Raw genomic sequence first — 10,833 nt, 5'->3', positions numbered from 1 at the left:
CATTTTTATATGAGTTATAATAGGAAGGAAGGAGTGTTTCTTTCTCAATGCATTATAATGCATCAAATACAATGAAGGCCATGGCCTTATGGGACTGTTCTGACCCCACAAAACAGGAAAATACAAAATATCTTCTAATGTCATTATGAGGCATGAAATGGTGTAAAGTACATTAATGACCCCCAGGTGTTGTCTTTAACCCCCCCCCCCCCCCGCCTTTATGAAATAGGAAATGATGATACACTGTATATTTTGTTAACTTCTGAGATCTGAGATCCTCATCCCTAAACCATATAATTTATTCTTGCTCTTTGTGTCATTGTGCGTAAAATTGTATATAGATTATGCCCCCTTGGAGACACTCTGACATTCTAGAACTAGAAATTATAAAGTATTCCTCAAGAGCTCCTCTTATGATTTAATGGATAGACACTTCATAGCTTGGGATATGATAGGGACTGTTCTATAGATGTGCAGTAAGGTTTTAAAAATTTAAATTGCATCCAGGGAGTCAAAAAGTAGCAGAAAATTGACGTTTATCACTTCAAAAAAAACATAGATCCTAGAACTCCTTTTATGATTTTATAGATAGACACATCATATCTTGGGATATGATAGGAACTGTTCCATAGATGTACATTACAGTTTTGAAAAATTGAATTTAACCCTGAGGCCCATTACCTACATACCTTTTGATGACCTTTAAGGATCAAGAATATATATGGTTAAGGGGTGGGGATCTCAACCATTTTCGAGATATTCATGCACTTCCTGTTCGAGGGGGTCATGACCACCCCCGGGTCCCATGACCTACATACTGTTTGATGCCCCTTGACACAAGAAACAAAAATATATATGGTTTAAGGGTGGGGATCTCAATTGTTTGGAATATATTCAGGGACTTGCTGTTTGAGGGGGTCGGGACCATCCACAGGCCCCATGACCTACATAACATTTGATGCCCCTTGACATCAGAAACATGAATATATATGGTTTAGGGGTCATGGGTATACCAGTTTCTTAGATATATGGTAATTTCAAATTCCTGGGGATGGGGATAACCCCAGGGGTCAGATCTAATAAACCCTATTTATTGCCAGTAACAGTCAATATATGATTATGAAAACCCTATATTATTATCTTTGTCCGTTACCAAGTTATCAAGAGTCTACGATTCTTCCTACAAGGTTCAATGTTAGACCCCCCCCCCCTTTGCCCCCCCCCCCCCCCCCGAAAAGTGGTTGTCTAACCTCAAATGAGTTAAATCAAACCAGGGTGCGCAACTAGATATGCAGGCCTATCATATCCTAGAGTTTTGTACAATTCTGTTCAGCCATCTCTGAGAAACAAGTTCTGAGCGGGAATGAAGAAAAAGGAGAAGACGATAAATAATAATACATTTATTAAGAACCGTACAAAAACAATAAGTCTCCAAATTTCATTCGGGAGATTTATAATAAAGATTAAATAGAGATAGGGTAATCAAACATCAATAATTTAAAGATAATTGACAATTTCTGATTCTAAGGGGGTCAGGGTGACCCCTTAGGGTCATGACTTACATGCCATAATGATCTGATGCGACATGACCAAAGGAGGAATAATATCTTTGGATTAAGGTGGGGATCTCAATGGTTTTTATGATATTTGTTAATTTCAGGAAGAGCACTTGGGATCATGACCTACATACCATCTGAAATATCTTGAACAAAGAAACAGTAATATAATATGTACATGATATATGATTCAATTTAAGAACCCAGATATGGATCAATCATCTATGTTTTGTAATACTTCCTATATGATTGCGCCCATGAGAAAAGGGTCCTTATGACAATTTTTAAACATTTTGAGATTTTCATAGAATTTGACAGTAAACATGTTGACAATTTCAAAAAATGCAATTTTAGATCCTTCTGCAACTTTAAAATTATATTTTTATGCATTTATATCAACAAGTTTGTTTACTGCAGTGCAGCATTCGGCAGCGTAACGTCAGTGACGTCATAATGATATGCGGCAAAACAAGTGTTGTAAAGTTTTATTAATCATGGTTATGTAATTAATTTTAATCATGTTATTTTCATTATCAGTAATAGATCACAAATATATGACAACACACTGGTACACATAAATTATATACATCAATAAAAACCACAAATACATCAATCATATTTACAAGGAATTTAAAATTTCAGCAGAACAAAATTTCATAATTTAACAAAAGTTCTGGCGTCGAACAACCTAAAAGATAATGTTACACCAGTCACTCTTCCAGATCTGTAGGAGTTTGGCACACTTCCTACTGATGAAGTGGCCTGACGTAAGGGCGGACATTCCTGTAGAGGTACGTCTGGCGATCTCTGGATAGTCCAGGTGGCGTGATCAATATTGGTCTCGCATGAGGATCTGAGATGGGACTCTTCATGATGGATACTCTGGTCTCCTCTGAATCAACGCTCTTCTTAAGAAAGACATACCCAGGGTCTTGGCAAGAAAACCGAAAGTGATGGTACTTTCTTATGTTTCTGACGGCCTTGAAGTTGGTAGAGAGAAAGCTTTTCCAATCCCGCCATTCCCAAGTCGCTCCACCGTCCTCTTGCTTGTATGGGATGGCAACATTGCTGGAGGCTGATTTTTGCACCACGTCCATCAACTGATTAAAAGAGTCCACATCACTTAAGCGGAAAAGTTTTCTTATGTGGCCAAATCCTCCATCAACAAGACATCTAGACAAATATTCATAATCATTATGCCAGTGTGATACATGTAAATGTAAACAGAAATCAAAATAATATCTACACTGAAACAAATTCAATACCTTGTGTGTCCTGGAATCTGCATTTTTAGTGAGATTCTTTCGTGAAAGCCCATTAGAACTCTCCAGCACAGATACGCCAACATATAATGATTTTTGTTTTGACCTGCACAAAAAGGAAAAGAATTTTTTTTAATAAAAACTGTTAAAGTTTTACGACGAGGTAAATATCATAATAATAAACGTGAATTTAAATTTAAATTAAAAAATTACTAAAAAAAATAATATCAATGACAATAATGAAAATATGGAACCACTGCAGTTATCTGCATGTAAACAACATGACTTGTCCCCAAATCCATATTCGTTGAATGTGTAGTCCAACATGCTACACTGTAATAACCGCGTTTGCGCCATTGGTCAAAGTCCCATCTTGGCCTAAATTACAATACTATAACATATTACACATATACAGTTTCTGCAAAAACAGGTAAAAAAAATATGTAAATAAAAAATAAATAAGAATTAACAAATTTTTCAATTTAACAGATTTAAAGATACACTGCGTCATTTTTATTTACACGTTTTGGTAAAAAAAAAAATGATATTATTTACCGATTGTTTGATTTTCGTCAACCAAAAAGTTCAACTGCATAGACGCACTATCAATGCGGACCCCAAAGAGCTGGACTCTGCGAAGCATGACAAAGTATGTCGGTCCCATTTGTCTGGCGTGGTGCGGTAGCTGGAAGTGTTGGGCGAAATCGAAGGTGTAGTGCACGTTCTGAAGCTGCCCGCCTTGCCACTGCCCCATTTCTTCGACTGCTTCTTGTATGTACTCCCTGTAATGTTGTCGTTCTTTCCTAGCTGCTTCAATGTGGTGCTGGAAAGCTCTTACGGATGTTAGTTTCTCATCTTCTGTCCTAGCATCCATGATCTTCTTACGCAGGCACTCACACTTCTGACACACATCATCACGGGGAGTGCTTATCCGGATGTGTGGAATGCATTTTAGCCAGAGATCTTCAAATGATGAAATTTTCATAGCACGGATGCTGGACTCCTCACAGGACTTCACATACCTTTGGTGTATTGCTTTCTTGGTATCTGATGCTGGCAGGTACACAGGGGGAATTCTATCGCTGCCTCTGGGTGCCTCGGGCTGTGGGATGCCGACCTCTTCTGCATAATTCTTTATAAATTTCACAGCATTTTCAATCTCCTCAAATTTCAATGCATGAGCTGACTTTTTCCTCTTGTTTCCGTGTTCTCTAGGACCAACTCCATTTATGTTCACATGAGTCACAATACTTGACAGTACTTTGTCTGACACATCATATATTGCCAAAAATGCGTCTCTGCATATGCTCTCTCCTTTGAAGTTATATGTACAGCGCACACGTTTTCGCTTGGTGTTTCTCCGTGTTGTTTGTCCAAAACAACCAGTTTGTAGAGTGCCCATGATGAACAACTCCTTCTCTACCTTGGTCATTTCTCTCATATTAAATATATGTTCCTTAATCTCATTATCTGAAAATATTCCAAAGCAGTTCTTGGTACATGCGCATCTATTCATAAACGAACCATCAGAAGCGACACACAATGTATCCAAACATTCGTCTGTTTCTAGATCTACAGCTGAATTATGTTCATTCTGTGTCTCCACAAACTCGGACATTCGGAGAGGGATCGTTGCGTCATGGTCAACATCTTCATTTTCATCTTCATGGCCACTTTCAGAATGATGATCATCATCATGTCGAGTCACAATCAAGCGCCCAAAATGTTCTTCAATTAGTCTGTCTAATTCCTATTAAAAAAATAACTTACTTAAAAACAAAAAAAAGTTCCCTCCTGCAATCTCTCTCTCTCTCTCTCATGAATGTAAATTTTGTAGTACATTAAATTATAGTATGGATATTGTACATGTTTAAAATATATGTATAGTGTGTTTTAAAATTGTACAATATCTATCTATCTATCTATCTATCTATCTATCTATCTATCTATCTATCTATCTATCTATCTATCTATCTATCTATCTATCTCTCTATCTATCTATCTTCTTCTCTTTGAATATAAAATAATTGTCATGCATATAAATAGAACAAAAGAAAATATAATCTTGGTATAAACAAAGACAAACTATTTGAATTTCTAAGATTTTTCAACAAACTTTTGCACAGAAGCAAAACTGTTTTTTTAATATGTAAAGGTAGGTTGTCGTTGCCATATAATAGTTTCTTAGTATCAATATTGACTAAATCTAGCTCATAAATAATTGATCAAACATGTTGTTTCTTTCTCTTGAGTAGTTTTTACAAGAAAAAAAAGAAATTATAGACATCTTCTGTTTTACAACATAAACACTACTTACATGTACTATTTATAATATTGCGTTTACAAAGATAATAACTTTATACACAGTTGTGTCTCAGCTTTGTATCAATTATGTTGGTACATCGTTTACCAAAAGAAAAATAAATAGGGGGTCTATCTATCTATCTATATTTCTATCTATCTATCTATCTATCTATCTATCTATCTATCTATCTATCTATCTATCTATCTATCTATCTATCTATCTATCTATCTATCTATCTATCTATCTATCTATCTATCTTTCTTTCTATCCATCCATCCATCCATCCATCCATCCATCCATCCATCCATCCATGCATTTATCCATCTACAATTCTATCCATTCGTCCGTCTGTTGATTTTTTTTCAAGTATCTTTTTTCGATGTTTATTTTTCTTTTTGATAGAATTATTTGGATTTGTTTATTTTTTTATAAATAGATTAAATTATTACAATTATTTTGTATCCAACTTCATTTTGATTCGGTTTTTTATCAAAATAATTATTATTATTATTTTTTTAAATTGTGTAAAATATACATTTCAATTTTTTTTAAATATCTAATTAAATTATTTTAAATAAATAAAATCATATAAAGATATATCAACAGAAGACTTCTAAATTAGACTTTGTTTCGTGTTAATTTTGATTAAATAAAGAATTAAAAAAATAATAACTGTTTAAAAATTAAATTGATAGTCATTTTTAAATTGATACAGTTTTCCCTCCTGAGCCCCAAGTTAATGCATGACTGAGTTATCTCTCTTGTATTCACTCGAAGAAAGAAACACATACGTGTTTTGATTTGAACATATTTTATTGTATACATATATATAAAATACATATACAAATGGTTTGGACACAAGTTCTGACAACTTACTAGGTCTTTACCATTAAATAGAAAAATTATACAAAACTTACAACTGTTATTTCATGATATAGAATTATTATTACGATAAATGAAAATACACATACGTGTATCGTAGTACTGATAGATTTCACTACTTTTTCTAAATATTAGAATCGTTTATGTAAAACTATAGATTAACTAAATACAGTTTATTATACTTTCTTGCAAAATATGTCTCGCTACTAATTACATGTAGCCGACAACAATATGTCGGATGTTCGTCTGTCACGAGTCGGTGGATCATTATTAATTGATGTAAATATAAATAAAAGGTTTGATTTCATAATGAATTCTTTGAAATAAATGTGTACACATATTTTCTATACCTCAAACTGATCCATGGTACAGAATGAAAGCAGTAATACAGAGCTTGCTCTCATAATTTGACTACAAATGTACATGTATTCTTGAATCCGCTCCTCGTAAGTTTGTTTATCGTCGCCATGGTTGTGTAGCATTTAAACCGAAACAAAAATCGATAAATAAATGAAATATAAGAGAAGATACAGACAATGTTTCATATTTTTACCACAACTTTATTCTTTATTCAAAATAGCCTAGCATAAACATTTTTATTCGTTCATTTATAGTATAACGTTACATGTGGCCGGAATACGCCGCTATAATGATCAAACATCCAATGTTTATGACGTCGTTTCTCTGTTTTGTAAAAAATGACATAAGGACCCTTTTCTCATGGGCGCAATCATATATATACATGTATTAATTTGTATTTTGTTCTATACTATTCATGTTCATGACTGTAGTATGGCTTAGTCTTATTTTAAATTACATTAAAAAATTATCAAATATATGACTTGGAACCCCCACCCCCAAACAAACTCAAATATAAACTGTTCTCCCCCCCCCCCCTTAATTGTCGAATGATCTATTAAAATCAAAATATAATTTGGCTGTCTAAAAACTTTTATAAACTGGTAAAAAATGTTATTCTTAAAACAAATTACATTACACCTTGCATAATTGACAAAAGATCTATTGAGATATGATCAGAGGTCATATTTCTACCTTTGGATCAATAACTAGTATTCAGTGACAAGTTAAAATTAATTACAATAAATGATTCAATTTATAAATGTTTATACTCCACATTCACCCCCCCCCCCCCCCACAACCCCCCAATCTAACATGGTTCATAAGATTCAGTCTTCTTAGAACAATCTTACATGTGTACAGTATCAAATTTTAAACCATTTCTTGATTGCTTTTTCTCTCCTGATGCACATTAACGTTTTGGAAATTGCTTAATTCAATTTTTAAGATTTATGAACAAAATGTTATATGCATACGTATTCGCCTATTTAGGGCAGTTGTAAAGTCTCCTAAACAAAGCCGTGTTATCATTAGGCTAGGAATTACCCACATGGATCAAACACTACATATGAATAAGATAAAATACTGTATTATTTCTAGTTCTAGAATGTCAGAGTGTCTCCAAGGGGGCATAATCTATATACAATTTTACGCGCAATGACACAAAGAGCAAGAATAAATTATATGGTTTAGGGATGAGGATCTCAGATCTCAGAAGTTAACAAAATATACAGTGTATCATCATTTCCTATTTCATAAAGGCGGGGGTGTGTGTTAAAGACAACACCTGGGGGTCATTAATGTACTTTACACCATATGATGCATCATAATGACATTACAGGTATTTTGTATTTTCCTGTTTCGTGGGGTCAAAACAGTCCCATAAGGTAAGGTCATGACCTACCCTAAGGGTACATTGTAGTTGATGCATTATAATACATTAAGAAAGAAATACTCCTTCCTTCCTATTATAACTCATATAAAAATGATAAGTGTCTACACTTACTTACATGTAATACACGAATTTAATACGAAATTATTTATACAGGGTCAATATGGGGTCAACTCAATAGTGCAAGTCTGACATTTAAATGAAAAAAAAATAACGTTTGCAATAAAAATGACAGAAACTTTACAAATGCGGTAGGATAAGTTACGATGATAAGCTTATCTAAATATTAAAAGATGATGATACAGTATGCTGTCAAAGGGAGATCACATTTAGAAAGTGAAAGTAAAACTTATGTATCTGGCATCTCATTATAATGTGCTACTGCTACTACATGTATTATGCTTACCTACATTGGTCAACATCATAATGATAATCCAATTAAAACACAATAATGAATTCCTTTAGCTGATCTTAACTAATCCTTTTCTGCATATGGAAAACACATAGATTACATGTATGTATGCACGTGAATCGGCCATCTAATCGAAGAGCTGGGTAAAACTAGCTAGCTAGTACCCGCTAATGAGACCTGCAGACCTGTGTTGTGTACGTAACTTCAGACAAAGATCAGTAATTTATAACATGCATGAATTTTTATGACCTATTCTTCAAATCCACTTGCACTATTTTATTAGGTAAATAACAGCGTTAATGTGGTGCAGGACACTTGCATTTTGTAATGTATACTTCCTATTGAGATAAACAATAAAGTATATCAAATATTAATTAAATATTTACCCCCCAAATAATGTTACCTAACATTGAAGCGCAGTGGGTTAGAGCGTTTACATGTCTGTAAGAAATTTCATGGGGGGGGGGGGGTGGTTGGACCCCTCACTCCCACCCCTTCTCTAAATCTGTGCACACGATGATGTACATGTAGGCACACAGAAGCAAATCTAAAACCGCCATGGGGAGGGGGCATAATTTTATTTTTAATTTTGTTTGTAATAATTATATAGACCATTATACTTTCTGTGACATGAAATGTTAAGATTATTGATTAACTGAAAATTCACTGCAAACAGTTCAACCCCAAATTGCACATAAAGTGCTGCCCATATTATCATATGGGAAGGGATCTCATCCTTCAGTTATGAAAATTATAATTTTTAAATGTATTACCGGAACTTGCATGTGGCCTTCATTTTCAATTAAACTGGTACAAATCAGTGTTATTTAGGGGCAAACACTTGGTGCGGGTATTACTGTCTAATGACAGCATCTAGTATTTGAGTTTGTTTGGGGTGGGGGTTCCAAGTCATATATTTGACAATTTTTTAATGTAATTAAGAAGACTAAGCCATACTACAGTCATGAACATGAAAAGTATAGAACAAAACACAAACTAATACATGTATATATACATAGAAAGTATTAAAAAACATAGATGATTGATCTATACATGTATCTGGTTTCTTAATTTGAATCATATATCATGTACATATTATATCATTGTTTCTTTGTTCAAGGTATTTCAGATGATATGTAGGTCATGATCCCAAGTGCTCTTCCTGAAATTATCAAATATCATAAAAACCATTGAGACCCCCACTTTAATCCAAAGATATTATTCCTCCTTACGTCATGGCGCATCAGATTATTATTGCATGTAAGTCATGACCCTGAGGGGTCATCCTGACCCCTTTAGAATCAGAAATTGTCAATTATCTTTAAATTATTGATGTTTGATGATCCTATCTCTATTTAATCTTTATTAAGTCTTCCGAATGAAATTTGGAGACTTATTGTTTTTGTACAGTTCTTAATACATGTATTATTAGTCTTCGTCTTCTTCTTTCCCGCTGTGAACTTCTTTCTCAGAGAAACCAGAACAGAACTGTACCAAACTCTAAGATATGATAGGCCTGTATATCTAGTTGCGCATCCTGGTTTGATTTTTCTCATTTTGGGTTTGACAACCACTTTTTCGGGGGGGGGGGGTGCAAGGGGGCAAAAGGGTGTGGGGTCTAACATTGAACATTGTGAAAAGAACCGTAGACTCTATTGTAAAAGGTAACTTGAAAACGGACAAAGATAATAATATAGGGTTTTCATGATCATATATTGACTGTTGCTGGCAATAAATAGGGTTTATTAGATCTTACCCATGGGGCCATCCCCACCCTCATCCCCTGAATTTGAAATTACCATATATCTCAGAAAATGTTATAATCATGACCCCTAATCCGTATATATTCATGTTTCTGATGTCAAGGGGCTTCAAATGTTATGAAGGTCATGGGCCCTGTGGGTGGTCCTGACACCCTTAAACATCAAGTCCCTTAATATCTTCAAAACAGTTAAGATCACCACCCTTAAACCATATATATTCTTGTTCCTTGTGTCAAGGGGCATCAAACGGTATGTAGGTCATTGGCCCCGGGGGTGGTCATTACCCCCCTCCAACAGGAAATGCACGAATATCTCGAAAACGGTTGAGATCTCCACCCCTTAACCATATATATTCTTGGTCCTTAAAGGGCATCAAAAGGTATGTAGGTAATGGGCCTCAGGGTCAAATTTAATTTTTCAAAACCGTAATGCACATCTATGGAATAGTTCCTATCATATCCCAAGATATAATGTGTTTATCCATTAAATCATAAAAGGAGTTCTAGGATCTATGTTTTTTTGAAGTGATAAACGTCAATTTTCGGCTACTTTTTGACTCCCTGGATGAAAGTTGAATTTTTAAAACCTTACTGCACATCTATAGAACAGTCCCTATCATATCCCAAGATATGATGTGTCTATTCATTAAATCATAAGAGGAGCTCTTGGATCTATGGGGTTTTTTTTTATAGAAAAACGTAAATTTTCTGCTACTATTTTACTCCTTGTATGAAATTTTAATTTTTAAAACCTAATTGCACATCTATAGAACAGCCCCAATTATATCCCAAGAGATTACGTAGCTACTCCAAAAGTTGTAAGAGGAGTTCTTGGAACCACACTTTTTTTTTGCAAAAAAACGTCATTTTTGTTGCCCACTGCTCCCCTTAATAAAAAAAAAAT

General features: G+C 34.3%; 1 pseudogene; it reads right to left on the bottom strand.

Annotated features, from left to right (window-relative positions):
- Positions 1–2,266: 2,266 nt before the first annotated feature.
- Positions 2,267–6,370, bottom strand: LOC128156027 (uncharacterized; annotated as a pseudogene).
- Positions 6,371–10,833: the final 4,463 nt, after the last annotated feature.

The sequence above is a fragment of the Crassostrea angulata genome, chromosome 7 (genome assembly GCF_025612915.1).
Source record: "Crassostrea angulata isolate pt1a10 chromosome 7, ASM2561291v2, whole genome shotgun sequence".
Taxonomy (NCBI): Eukaryota; Metazoa; Mollusca; class Bivalvia; order Ostreida; family Ostreidae; genus Magallana; species Magallana angulata.
Note: the sequence above shows the minus strand (reverse complement) of the source record. Positions and strands in the feature narration are given on the sequence as shown.